General features: G+C 47.8%; 1 pseudogene; it reads left to right on the top strand.

The window, feature by feature from the left end:
- The first annotated feature begins 5,408 nt into the window (after positions 1-5,408).
- On the top strand, positions 5,409-6,758 carry LOC121837459 (annotated as a pseudogene).
- The last annotated feature ends 8,235 nt before the right edge of the window (positions 6,759-14,993 follow it).

Raw genomic sequence — 14,993 nt, 5'->3', positions numbered from 1 at the left:
ACCACCCCCCCCCCCCTCCCCCCCGGGGCTGGCGGTCACAATTCTTCACTGGCAAATATTCTAGCACGTCCGGGACACTCGTCGTCTCATGTAATTGCCTGACCAACTTCGCGCAATCTGAATATCACACCCTAACTTTTCGAAACTTGATTTCGTGAAAACCAGTGAGGCGTGAAAACGTTATTTGAAACTGAAACTGTGGCGGAACATGAAAACCGGACTTCGAAACTTTGAAAACTTGGATTAGAAAGAAATTCAAAATCTTCGAAGATTTTTTTTTTTTTAATTTAGCGTTAAAAGAGAATCGAAACCTTCGAACTTTTCGAACTTTATGCAAAAAGAAATTCGAAATCTTCGAATTGCTCGAACTTCATGTCTATAAAAATTCGAAGCGTTCGAAGTTGTCGAATTTTTTTTAACAAAGAATTTCGAGATCTTCGAATTTATCGAACCTGAAGTTAAAAATATTCGAAATAATCGAATTCGAAACTTTGGAAAACCGTGAAAGCTTCGAAATTTTCGAATTCGAAACTCCGCTGTGGTCAAAAGTTGCGAATTTTTTCGATATCGAACCTCGGTCGATACGAAAATATCGAAATTTTTCGAAATCGAACCTCAGTTCGCTTTGCAAATATCGAAACCTTTCGGAATCGAACCTAGGGTGGTTCGCGACATCCCTAGACTTTAATAAACACAGAGGTAACAAACCATCACTTGCGCGGTCGTTGCCTAACCACTTCTTGCTTTATTTCACGGGAAAACGCCGACGGAATCCAGTGCAAAAAGGTAAACAATCACTGGCTGCAGAATGGATAGGCCTAACCTTACGTCTGCCTCCGGCTTTTCTGTCGTTCCTTTTCTCGTTCTTCCTCTCGCGATCACAGAGTCAGCGCTAACGATTTGCTACGCTCCACATTCCCGGCTTTTTATCCCTGATCCACGCGAGGTAGAAGCGTTCGAGCCGTCACAATCCAGAGTAAACAACTGACGCACCCGAAGAGACCCAACTCCACGACCCGACCGGCCCGCCGATCTCTCCAACCTCGCCGCGCATGCGCACCGCCGATTTAGACGGAAATCACGTGGGCCACTCTGTCTACTTCCGGAGAGATCTGTGAAACCCCGCAGAGCGAGTTCGGCGGAGTTTGGGGCGCTCCGTGGAGCGGGCGCTGCCAGAGATCTACGAGCGGAAGATGACCAACTTGAGCCAGATCTGCGAGCGGAATATGCGCGCTCCAAATGGAGCGCTTTTGGAGCGCTCGAGATCTGCGAGCGGAATTCACCATTAGAAAGAAGGCGTTGATGAAGGACACGGCCGAACGCTTTGGAAAAACAAAAACAAAAAAACTGCGTCAGTTTGGACGTGACATTCAAGGTTAGTGTGCAAGTCATGGATGAAGTCGCAGAGTTGCGTTTCGCAGGAAAGTACCTTTTGAAAACCGTGCTGCTGTTTAAAGAAAAGAAATGGGATGATAGGTGCCTCGTGATATTGGAGTAGAGGATATGCTCAAGTAGTTTGCAAGAAATTGAAGTCAATGAATTAGGCGATAATTAGATGCGGAAGAGCGGCTGCCCTGTTTAAAGACTGGGAATTACCCTTCCCACCTTTTGGTCAGATGGAAGGCAGCTTTGAGATGAGGACTGAATGAAGATGAGTTTCAAATACTCACTAGAAATAACACGGGTGTTTCTTTTTAAATTTTAGGGTTGATGTTATCGGTTCCAGCGGACGAAGTAAGTTTTAGTTTATCAATCAATATTTTAATACCAGCGGAGTTAACGTTAATAGGATGCATGCGCTCGTAAAGCTCTTCAGGGAGAGTGGGGACGAAGTCCAAGCACTCGTTAGTAAACACTGATGAAAAGTATTCGTTAAACACAGAACTATCATGCTCGACGTTGCACATCCGACATTCCTAACTCTCCCCATCTTCCTAAACGTCCGTGTGTGTCCTAACACCAGAAACCGGAATTTTGAAGGTTAAAAACGGCACGTTGCGAATATGGAACGCGCACTTTCATGCAAAGCTGACGTCAAGTGACTCAAATCGAAAAACATGCATATTTACAGTATTGTTATCTCTTCTGGTGAAGGCTAAACAACCGTTGCATCCGTTTTCGCGCACGAAACGGTGACTCCCAGAGAAAGTAAGAACGCAGTGATTGTCTTTATTTTAACAATGTAAACACACTTGCAGGCGTGCGCTGATGAAGCCTCAAAATCAAAACTCTCGTAGTGTGATTCGTGACTGCTCCGGCTACTACCCAACCTCGTTGTCACGCCACTTTCTGCAAGCAAACACTAAAATTGCCAGTAAACACACAAAAGCGACATCGATACAATTATCTTGTAGAATATCACCTTATTTAATCATAACTGTTTCAATAGGCACTACAAGTTGTATTTATTTTAAGAAGAAGCAAAATTTTTTTCGTTAGAAAAAACAAAATATCAATGTTAAGTCTGGTAACGTTGTAATTTTGCCGAATCATTGCCACATCTTTAGAAAACTTCGACAAAAGTTGCGCCGAATTTTCGATTAAGGGGGGGGGGGAAGAGGGTCGGGTTTGCCCCCCCACTCAAAAACAAGTTGGTACGCCACTGTGCACGTGATTGCTATTTTGGCTTTAATCGGCCATTTTGGCGCCGAAACAGATACAGCGGAAGAGGTTACAGAGGTGCCACCCCCGTCTCCCCAGCGGACGCGCCGCGTCTTACTGCCGAAGTTAAAATGCACCTACGTCGGGACGCGCTACCTGAAAGCACCGCTGAGGCATAATTGTATAAAAACAATATTAATTGTTCCGCAAAACCTTGTAAACTAAATATTTTTAAAACGTCACGCGCCCTTCATTTTGTACTAAACTTCAGTAAATTTCATACAAAAAGAATCTTTTCCGTTTGTTTTTACGCAAAAACATGCTTTCTAAAAGCCCAAGGGGACCACAGTACAGACAAATGATAAAGAGTGGCGCTGTTGTCGTATTTAGCTCGGTCTCGGTGGACGCTAGCGGCCCAGGTTTCGACGGCGAGTTTCCCAACTGAGTGTTTTAGTAACGTTGCGTGGGTTTCAATATTGAAAGAATTGGCAGTTTGCATTTTTTATATTGTTTATACAAGCCCAAGTGACCAAAAACGCGTCACATTTCCCTAAAAAACGGCTATTCTGCTTCGTAGTCGCAAGGCAAAAAACGAATTATTTGCCGATCTGCAGCCGCCAGTGGCGGCTCCAAGAGCTGAAATGACGGCGTCTCTGGGGGATACGCGGAAGTCAACAAACCCTGTCCCCCTCCGCTGCAACACTCGCCGTCATCCCCGTGGCGAACCGTCCTTTGTGTCCATCGCTCGCCGCGACTTTCGACGAGGCTAATCATTTGAAAGTCGACAATCGCGGAGGAAGCGGCTGGGGTCTCTGAAGAGAGGGCCCAAGGGTTTGTGAACCACGTGAACCCAAGCTCATTGCGTGAACCCCCAGAGACGTCACTCGAAAGTCGGCGTGGAGAGTTGAGAGGCACTTCGACCTTCGATTTGTTTCATTTTTTTTTTTTTAATAAGAACTAGCGCTCGCAAGAAAATGCGGTTTTCGGTTTTTCGTTCCATAGGTGACGCAGATTAATTTCCGCAGTTAATTGGCCAAAGTCAGAAAATCGTTGCACTGCCTCTTAATACAGTACACAAAAATTAAGTTATTAACTTCTTCAGTGATTAGAATTGGTTTCTTTTAATTGCAGCTGTTCATAAAATAAAATAACCCTTTACATAAAAAAAGAATTATCCAAACCTAGACATGCTTGTATTAAGGTCTGGCCACACTGTCCACAAAGTCGAACCAGTCGATTCAGGTGAAAAGTTCGAAGGTTCGAACCCCGAAAGTTCGACCTAAAAGTCCGGTTCGACAAAACTTCGCGACACCCCTCATTAAAAGTACAGCCGCCATTCTAGGTACTTTTTCCCTACGGAGCTGTCGTCTGGTCGCGCGACCAACGCGACTTTAAAGAGATCATCTGTGGCGTCCACTGATCTATAGGGGGCTGGATGGCGCTTATCTGCTCTTTGAGCAACGTTACTAGAACCACTCAGTTGGGAAACTGCCATAGAGACTGCTCTGAAAAAGTGGTCCCAATCTGTCCACCAGAACCGAGCAAATGGCGAACACAACACCGCCATTTCTCCCGCAGCGGCCACTCGAGGAACCGCATGTTACTTCTATTTTGGCTTTAAAGGGGTACTTCAACGAAATTTGAAATATTCCCGTCGTGTTCAAAAATAGGTTGAATATAATCCACAATGTTCGTAAATGACAATCGCACTTTTGTGTTTTGAGCCTGGTGGTTGTATTTTTCGTTATAAACGGCCCACTCCGGCAAGCGCTCGGACAAGGCCCAGCGGAGACCACGTGACATCCAACGCAATCGTGACGTAGGTCGTCTCAAGACGAGCAAAGCTACGGCGAGGCTGACGCCGAGAGGATGGCCTAGTTGTTCCAACCACCGAAGCGGCTGCTTTTGTACGAATTTTGAGTGACGGGTTAATCTTCCATAATCTTGTAGGGGGACAATAGCGACTTCTGCGACACACAAAAGGCATTCTCGGGAAGAGGGGAGTTCCTCGTTCCTCTCTTCTCTCGTCGTGGCCGGAAACGAGACAACCTCCGTCACTGGCTGTCAAGGTTCCTAGACAGGCATTACAAGCGAGGCGTTAGCGACATCCACCAGGTGCTCCTTGCTAATCGTTTAATTCGTTTTAAAGTTCCTTTTCGAGACTTTTTAACAATATATTGGTATGTTCGATGTGATGCTGCTCCTTTGAACACATATAGACCAAAAAATGAGCGCCGAAATTTCGTTGTAGTATCCCTTTAATCGACCATTTTGGTGCCGAAACAGATACAGCAGAACAGGATGCCACCCCCGTCTCCTCCGGCGGACGCGCCGCGAATTTCTACCGAAGTTAAAATGCACCTAGGTCGGGACGCGCTACCTGAAAGGATCGCTGAGGCATGGTTGTATAAAACCAATACTAATTGCTCCGCAAAACCTTGTAAACTAAAGATTATAAAAACATCACGCACCCTTCATTTTGTACTAAACTCCAACAAATTTCATACAAAAAGAGTCTTTTTCCGTTTGTTTTTACGCAAAAAGATGCTTTCTAAAAGCTCAGTGTGACCACAGTACAGACAAATGATAAAAAGTGGCGCTGTTGTCGTATTTAGCTCGGTCTCGGTGGACGCCAGCGGCCCAGGTTTCGACGGCGAGCTTCCCAACTGAGTGTTCTAGTAACCAACGTTACTAGATACTCTTCAGTTCTCAAACTGCGGAGCTCCGCCTGACGCCTATCTGTTGCGCTCTGCTTGGGGGCGCGCGCGACGGAGTTTGCCCGGCAGGCGCCAAACCCCACGGCCGACCCGGCATAGCAACACGTGGAACACGTTGCGGGTAGTGTGCGGCGGCGGTGTTTCCGTTTGGTTACGTTTGTGCTCGTAGCCGCGTGTGTTGTGTTTGTGCATCGTGCTGCAGCTGCATGAAGCATGCCACGCTCTCGTGCAGCGGTGTAAGAGCGGGGACGATTCTATGCGATTTGCGGAAGAGACATTTTTTCAGGCCACCCAGCCAGCGACGCTGACCGCCTTGAACTCTGGAAGCGCGCAGCACCAAGGCTGGACAAAAAGCTTTCGAGCTCGTCTTCCGTTTGCGACCTTCACTTCCACGATAATGACATCTTGAAGGTCTTCGAGCACAACGTTTGTGGTGATGTGGTAGCTATACCGTGCGACAAATAGGCACTGAAGCACGACGCCATGCCTAGCCTGTTCCCGAATCGTCCTAAGTATCTTTTTAAACCGACACGGAAGCGCAAAGCCCCTACTCGCAGACTGTCCCCGGCAAAAAGCAGGCGCCGAAAAGAACAAGGTGAGCGGTCGATTGCAGCAGTTCAAGGCGAGCCGAATGTTGTGCTTGTTCGTGTGGAGGACACATTGAAGACCGCTGGAGAGGCTCGTCGATCAAACAGAGCTAGCTTGAGCAATGAGATTCAGGCTAGGCTACTGAAAATGACATTTCCATGTGTTACTCCTGACCAAATGAATGATGAGCACAGCTACTTTAGAGGTTCACCAGACGACAGTGTTGCGTATTACCTATCTGGGTATGTTGTACACAAAATGAGCAAGCGCACAGAGTGCCAGTTGTGCCTGCATGACATTAGTTCAGCAGCTCCTGTCGTCGGTTCTGACGCATACTTGACCATATATCGGAGCTTCAAGGAAGGCAGCCTGAGGCACCCCAGCAGTTTGACTCTCTCGTGATGAGGAAGGTCTCTGTGGGGACTTGTTTTGGAAGGTTCTGGACAAGCTGGATAAGTGCAATGTAACGCGGCTGGGTTGTGGTCAGCACAAGCCCACGTTCATGTGCGAAATGTTGTATTGTCTTTTTTTTTTTTTTTTTTGTCACGCGGATGCATTTTTACCCTAGGGATATCAACCGTCGCCTGCAATTCTCGAGAGAGTCGCCATCGCCAGCAAAAAAGCTCGTCTATCATGAAACCGCGTTCAACAATTGCATTGTGTGTGCGTCTTTGTGTCTCGCACTAAGTGCTTTTCGCGCCACCGAGAGAATAAAGTTTCTTTGCTTTGCTTATTTTTCGTTTTCAGTAACGAGTACGCAAAGAGTGGCGGTGATACTTTCCGGGCAGCTTCGCCGCTGCTGCTTTTTCCTGTTCATTCCGCTCATTTAGAGCCTCTGCCCAACGTCTGAAGAGGTCCCTAATGACTGCAAAAATCGGAGGCGCATTGCATGACACAATTCCAAGGCAAAGATTGCCCTAATTGTAGACAAACCCCCGAGATTGGGGAAAAGATGAAGGACAACACAACACACCGAGTGTCACACAGAGTTGAGACTGTGTTGTTTTGGCCTTCGTCTTTTCCCCAGTCTCGGGGGGTTTGTCTAAAATTATGTTAAACCTTCACCAGCTCGTTTGCGCCCTAACGTTTTCGTAACTAATTTCATTTGCTGCACAAACACCCAGCGCGTCGCGCTACGAAGCGCAGGGCACCGGGCTAACGCAGAGCCGTTTATACTGGGCTAACGGTGGCCGCCGCGCCATCTGGCTAGCGGAAACGAAAATGGGCCACGCATCGACGGCCGCCGCCGGGGGAGTTTGATAACTGAAGGTATCTAGTAACGTTGCTAGTAACGCTGTCTTTGAGCCTGGCGCAAGTGAAGCCACCGGAAGTTCGATTCTTGTCCCGGAAGTCGGGCGTGCGCTGGGCTTCCTAGTTCATTCAGTCGATATTTTGGACCATGCTTTTTTGTGTCCTTGAATGGGTTTTAATTTTCCCGTTCTGGATTAAATCCCGAGAATGAGGCATTTGAACTTGAGACATATTCACAACTTTATCAACTAGAATCTCAAAATGTTTACATTGAATGGCTTCTCATGATACTTCTCGGGTCCGCATGCGCTCTTACTGCGCAACAAGCAGGCTCTCTTGAGGAAACAAGCGAAAATCCAGAGCCCTCGACGCTTTTCGAACCAACACTCGGAAGCGTTACAAAGCCTGCCAAGCGCTCACTTCCGGGACAAGCCGCTCACCTCCGGTGGCTTCATACTTGTTTGCTCAATGCACCATCCAGGCCCCTCTAGTCAACGAGGTAGAGGGGCTTAGAGCGATAAACCGGGGTTCCGGTCTGCACTCGAAAGTGACCCCCATAAGGCGGCTGCCATTGTACGCAAATTTGACCACACGTCACATGACCAAACCAAATACGTGACGTCACAGGAAAGATGGCAGCGCCCATGCAGCGGCTGGCCCCAGCTGGGCCGGAGCTTGTCGGATGCTTTGTTGGTTGTCGTTCGCCTCGGCGAGTTGATTTCAGACGCGGAAGCCGTCATATGAGGCCGGTCGAAAGCGAGTTCAGAGTTCAGCGTGGTGTTTGACGTAGGTATAACGTGAAAATACGGAGGAACGGTGTTCCTTTCGCTGGTGACCGTGTGCATTTCGCTGGTGACCGACTGGGATATTGCCACGGAAGAGACAATCTGACCTACGTTGCTCGGACCTCGGATTGATTCGGATACCGCTAGGATAAATTTAATGTAACGTTTCTGTGCTCTCGTTGACCATCGGAATCTTCGAGGTTTGCAGTGAAGCGTGTGCAATATATTTGGATACACAGTTTAGCGACGGAAATTGCGTGAGTCGTGCTTGGCGGTGTGCAATCGTGGTGCAGCTTCGGTCAAATGACCTAGGGCTCACTTTGGTTGTGCGGCGCACCGGAAGGCTGCCTTGAAGCTGCTGGTTCCCGTGCCGTGCTGAATGATGCTGTGCTGCTTCCCAAATTGTTCCGGCGTAGACGTGCACTTTCACGGAGCACAGGTGTGCGGCGCACCGAAGAGCTGCCTTCAAGCTGGTAGTTCCTGTGCCATGCTTTAGGTGATGCTGTGCTGCTTCCGAAATTGTTCCGGCGTAGACGTGCACTTTCACGGAGCGCAGGTGTTGTAGTTGGTATTGATCCCGCTGGTCTGTCGCACGTTTCGTCAACACAAACGTTTCATCCACACTCGTTACGCGAATTGCAAGCTGTACGGACATTTCATCGAGCGTGTTACGTACCCAGCTCACGCCGCTTTGTGGCAACAGTCTGCAGTGGCTCATTACTAAAAAAGTGGTCCCACATCCATTTCAGTTCAGTTCGTCCACGGCAGTCGCCAAACTCCGAAGGAGAGGATTTATTCGGACAGAATGCGACTAAAGCAATGCAGCTTCTTCAGTGGTCAGGATAGGCTCTCTTCTGCGAGTTTTGTTATATTGTCACGGATCCTTGTTCCAGTCCTATCTTCTATCAATATTCACTATTCTGGAACACTGCAGGTAATGCTGGGCTGTCATCGTATGTTCTGGTGGAGGTGCTGGGTACTTTACCCATACCCCTTCACTCTGTGTGAACCCAGGGGCTCCTCAGCCGAGTTGCCCGATAATGAGACACGGGTGGCTGACTATCCTCCGTCTTATACCCCCGGCGAGCCGTAAGCAAAGTCCTAACCCGAGCCTGGCAGAACAACCGCAAGACGAGCGAGTACCACAAGGAGTAACCTCGGAAATACACCACGAAGCACCTGAAATCCGAGCCAGTTGCTGCTACCAGGAAAAACCACCGGAATTCGGTTTCCTGCCAGAAAATCCGAAGCTGACTAAGCCAACAATGACAACCCTGTAGCAGCAAACCGCGTCCCCTCCCACCATTGTTTGCATGCCCGTCGCAAATCGCACTCCGACGCTTTTTCACGCAAGGTGTATGAAGACGTCAAGGACTGGATTGAACAATATGACAGTGTCGCCCGCCACATTGGGTGGACAGACAACCAGCTCCTGCAGAACCTATACTTCTCGTGGAAGAAACTGCCGGCGCTGGTCTGAGAACCATGGATCCTCCTTAACGTCGTGGGAAGTTTGCAAGATCGAGCTGAAGCGCGCATTAGTCAGCCAACATCAAAGAGAGAGAGCCGCATTCTTGATTCTGTCCAGGACACTGCCCCAACAAGAGCGCCACCGCACTCGTGGAGGGTGTTTTGGGCTTGATCGAGCGCCCACGCCCACGCCGACCTTGATGCTACAGAAGACAAGAACCTAGGAATCCCATGCCCCTCATGTAAGGGACAACACCTTCGGCAGCCTTGCCCGCAACCCCCCAACAACAATCGAAGTGTTCATATCACCGAGGCTTCCAAAATTGAATGTGCACTGCATGCCCGAGCCTGTCACTATGAACAACTTCTCGGCGTCTCGACACTCGAGTTGTCCAGCTGCTACTTCGACGCCAGCCTCCCAGGCATCCACGACGTTGTCTGGGAGGAGATCAGGAAGCTAATTCCTGCCGTCAGTTGCCCGGCTTTTATTTTGATTGCCGAGATTGTTTCGGAACAAGTTTGACAGGTACTTCAACCGAGACTTCTGCGAGCGAAGCGGCATCTGACAAACCAAGGGCAACTTACCCCTCAATGGCACAACGACCGCCACCGGCTGCCCCTTAGTATTCAATGCCAATTCAGTGAGACACTCCAACGCCGAAGCATTCCCGACATCGTGTGTAGGTCTGTGCTTAACAAAGTACACTGAGGAAAACGTAGGTGATGCGAATGGCCGACCGAAAACCACTTTCACTTTGCTACCACTGCATGAAGCCGACCATGTCTACCAAAGCTGCCCATACCAATGGATTGGTCTGCGAGGGTTCGTGCCGAACGACCCTCAATCACGTCTCGAGGAGCGACCACGGGAGATTAAGGATTACCTTCGGCGACCTTTGTCCCTGATGCCAAAGGTGCTGAATCGAAGATGCTGAATGCCTGATTACCCCGAAGCTCCTGATGTCCATGACCTCAACGAGATGTAAGCACGACAAAGCAGGTAAGCGGCAATGCAGTGACAGTGGATTTTTGGTGTCCGTTGTCGTCCAAGGACAATACCTAAAAATTTGCTGACACCAATTATCTGTGTCCACTCCACGAAGCACACAATTTCCAACTTTGAGGGAGAATGCCCCTGAGTGACTTGAAGGAATAGAATGGTTGGTTGCTCTCAAAAGTGAACTGCAAGCATCACCAGACTTGGATAGCAAACAAACATTGTTGCCAGCTATCAAGTCAACGGTACAGCAAAAGGCACAGCCACGTAAGTAATACACGCCCGAGCTTGCTGCATTGATGCAGAAAACTACCAGGAAAATTTTCGGATTAGAAGCCAGCCCTGCAGCTTCAGTGCATCAGACGTCAGTGGCCGCACATGACGTATGATTACAAGACAGCATCAGTCGGTCAAAGTTGCCACTTGACCAAACCGAACACTGACGTGCCAGGAGCGTCATCCGACAACAAGGTCCACAGGTACTACGACTGAACGCCTGACACGAGACTGTCGCAGAAAGAACTCGTTATGGAACCATTTACTAAGAATCAATAATTATGTAATGAAGTGGAAATAAACATATTTGATACACTAACCAGATAAACATATTTCCGCTTGCCTTCACGCCTTGAGAGTCTATACACCGAGAATTGTGTTCACTGCACGCTCTGGACCTTACGAGGACACTCGCATCTCTGACCCTTCAATATGAATGAATGGGACATAACAGACTGGCAGACTTTTTGCACGGGGTCGCACTCGTTCAACCTTTCCTGAACATGTGGTGCGTCCGAAAACCAACTCCAGTGATGTGAAAATGTTATTTATTAATTTATTCCTTCCAGGGGCCTTCGTAGGCATTGCAGAGAGGATACTTAAAACTACACACATGATAATAGCATTAAAGCACACTGCTGTAACTTGTTAATATGAAAAACAAACACACCTCTGAGCATATAGTTTAATAGTATGTGTTGACGCATTGTTATATAGCATGACACTTCCTATATGTATGACACAATAGACCCTTTGCAGAACATTATCAAGCAACACAACTGTCACCATTTTTTTCGGCGTAAAGCACACGAATGGGCCCCAGTTCACATCGAACGCTAATGCAGCATTCGAGTCCAATAGGTGCTGAGCCGAATTCACAGGGATGGCAGACATAACATTCTTGTCGAACAAATGCCTAAAGTATGGAAGCCTGGGGTAATTACAGTAGTAGCTACTGTAATTTGTTTCATCAGAATTTGGCAGACGGCAAGGGCTACGGTCTCGGTGAGTCAATACACACATTGGAGAGAGACACATGACAACATACCACCAGAGTGCTCGTCTGCACAGATTTATCACACACCTTCGCTCCGTCTCTCTGATTGGCTCGAGGGGGCTGTGGCGGTTGGCCTTTTCCAAGTTACGGTGATGTATTGAAGAGACCGAAAGGAATGGTAGTCAGCATTTTTCAACAAGACTGCTCTCCAGGCAAGGGATGAACACAAATATGAATCATCTTATTCAGGTAATTAGAACAATTAAATAATTGACCGACTAATAGAATGTACTCTTGATGGAAAAAAGTATAGCTGCAATAAATCCTACAAAACAGAAAAAATGCGCAGTTAATCTATGCATGCACCAAAACAGTTGTTCTTATAGCAAGTCGAATAGCTTTGAAGCAGGTGCCTGCAACGATTTATTCTTCCCCATACTCAATAAAACGCCATCCTCGTAGCTGAAAATAAGGCTGCGCTTTGCACTCACACACACACACAAAAAAAAGGAAGAAAAGCGATCGAATGTAGAATCGTGGATTAGCACAAAAGGTTAAAATCGCAGGAGCTTCCTCGCTAAAAGTTGCTATGGTTGTTCGGTGACGGAGGGCTGAAACAACTTCCCTTAGGCCCTAACGCGACGTATACATTTCGCATAGATTCTCAGATATTTCAATGTTCAAACAAAGCTAAGAGAATGCGAAAATTTCATGTTAAAAGCACTCAAAGTTCTATCGGTCCTCGGACACATCCCGCAATCCGAGCACCGGTACGGCGATGCAGAGCTGATGCTGTCTCACAGGCGTTAATATCCAGATGATCCAGAGCGATCTTGCGCAAAAACGGTATAAAGTCTCATTCCTTCATATTTTCACATTATACCTGCGTCAGCGAGCACGAAGAAGCCCGAAGTCGTCGGAAAGCAGCTGCACATCACGGCTACCGCGCACCGAACAAACTCGCATCCGCCAGCTCTGGGCGCTGCCATCTTACCTGTGACGTCACGGCTCTTGGGAGGTCACATGACGAGTGGTCACATTTGCGTAAAATATGGCGGCAACCGGGGGGGGGTGCTACTTCCGAACTTCCGGTTTATCACTCTAAGCCCCTCTACCCAGAGCCGTATATGTAGAGAGTTTGGCCATTCGTTGGAAAGTATAGGAGGCAAATGAAGCGGCGCCATTGGCCGAAAGCGGGCTGGGCGTGTTCCAGGGCGTCTTCAGAAATTCGAATGTGACCAACCAGAAGCCGGAAATAATACCCTGGCGGTGGTCGCGAGAAACAAACCTGATAACTGCATTGGAGTAACTCTTGATGGCTGAAAATATGGTACACGTGATGTTTCAATCACACTCATCTAAAATGATGGTGGAAGAGTGCGACTAGCGAAAAGATCGACATAATCCTTACGCCAAACGCCGAGCGCCGGGAATCTGCCATCAGAGCGGTCACACTCTGTCCGCGCAAAACAGAGTTGAGCGGCGCATTCGTTTCTTACATCTTTCTGCATGATCATGATGAAACAACACGTAACCCTATTTTCAACCACAAAGAGTTACTACACTTCACTCTTACGCACTTATTAAAACCATATACGAACAGAGACCTTCGATGATCGATCGGCTCAGAACTGTTTCTCGCTACCACCGCTAGGGGATTCTTTTCGGCTTCTGGTTGGTCAAGGGAGCATGCCAAGCCCTCTTTCCGAGTCTGCCGCACGCCCTGGCTCTGCCCGCGCCTCCCATTGACCAAACTCTCTAGATATACGGCTCTGCCTCTACCTCGTTGCCTCTAGTGAAGGTCAGTGGTGGCGTCCATAGAGTTATTATAATGTACGCTAGAGGTTCAAGTGGCGCTAGTGTGCTGACGCAAATTGAAGCAGACAGCAACCAGTTCAAAATTGACTTCCGGTAATGCATTCATATGGGAAAAAGTGAGTGCATTTTCTCCCTGCGCTCGATCATAAGAGCAAATATCCCAAGTAATTCGTACGTACTAGGTAGCTTAGAACATTTCTCAGTCAGGCCGACGAAACAATTGGTCAGTTACGGCGTTTTTCTTTCAAATTCATCACGGTGCTAAAACGGCTTCGTACGTGTATTTATGTGCACTGTCGGACACTGTTAGCGCGAACACGACGTCGGCGCTTTTCAGCATGAGGGATACACGTGCCAAACGAACGAAGAACATCTGGAAATTAAGGGAGACGGCAAGAACTACGCAGTAACACTGGATCAGTAACTACCCGTGCCACGTAATCTATTCCGATTTTAAATAAGTACCCTTTATTCTTTCTGCTCTGAGCGAAGATAATATTCGTTCTACGTTCAAAATATCACCCGCACGCTCAAAATCTTTGAGCCCAAGTGCCCGATAAAGGCTGCCCGGCAGAGAAAACAATACGAAGAGACACCTTTCATAGCCCACGGACTTTATTCTCTACGGTTTGAATGTTTTTATCCGGTAATGCACGACGGGGTCATTTTCATGTAGTGACAGGACTGGCATATTATCAATATATAAGCGTCACCGGAATGCTGGCGAACCTTGAACACACTCTATATCCCATTCGATTGCAATTTTGCTTTGAATCGTCGCTTGTTTTTACACACCTGCTGCGGAACACACATTTTGGACTGAAATGTAGCGAAGTTAAACATCGTTCACTGATGAAGAAAAATGCGCTAACTAAAGCAATTACACTTTTACAGTGTTAATCAAGGCGTATACTATTCGGTACGACCCAAATAACCAAAGTGTTCCGTGTTATTTTTCGGCGAAGAGACAAAATTCACGCGCGTTTTCCCATAGGAATGCACAGGAGCACCGCAAAAGTAGACTGGTTGCTGTCTGCTTCAATTTGCGTCACGGAAGTCGCATAGACACTAGCGCCAGTTGAACCTCTAGCGTACATTATTATAACTCTATGGTGGCGTCCACCCAAACGTCGTGTTTTTCTTTCCGTCCACTTTTTTTTTTTTTTTTTTTGTGCAACACAATTATATATATGCCGCAATTACGTGTTCTGCTCGCTGATTCACACTCTCTTTCCGAATTTCTTCATTTCCTCGATTTATCGTGTCGACTTCCGCCGCTTGGCATCGGTCGCTCGCGCGTGCGCACAACGCTTCTCGGAAAAAGTCCATTGCTGGATCACGCTTTCCACTCCCGAAAGTGAAGCCACTGGTTGGCCATCTTGCTCGTAGACGAATTGCGGGTCTGCTAGCGTTGAAGAGGCTGGCGGCAGCGTGCTGAAGACACGTTTTTTACTTGTTCGTCGTCATTCGCCGAAGTTTTTTTAAGGCTGTTT

Source organism: Ixodes scapularis, unplaced genomic scaffold (genome assembly GCF_016920785.2).
Source record: "Ixodes scapularis isolate PalLabHiFi unplaced genomic scaffold, ASM1692078v2 PGA_scaffold41__6_contigs__length_2269736, whole genome shotgun sequence".
Lineage (NCBI taxonomy): Eukaryota > Metazoa > Arthropoda > Arachnida > Ixodida > Ixodidae > Ixodes > Ixodes scapularis.
This window is presented reverse-complemented; position numbering and strand designations above follow the sequence as displayed.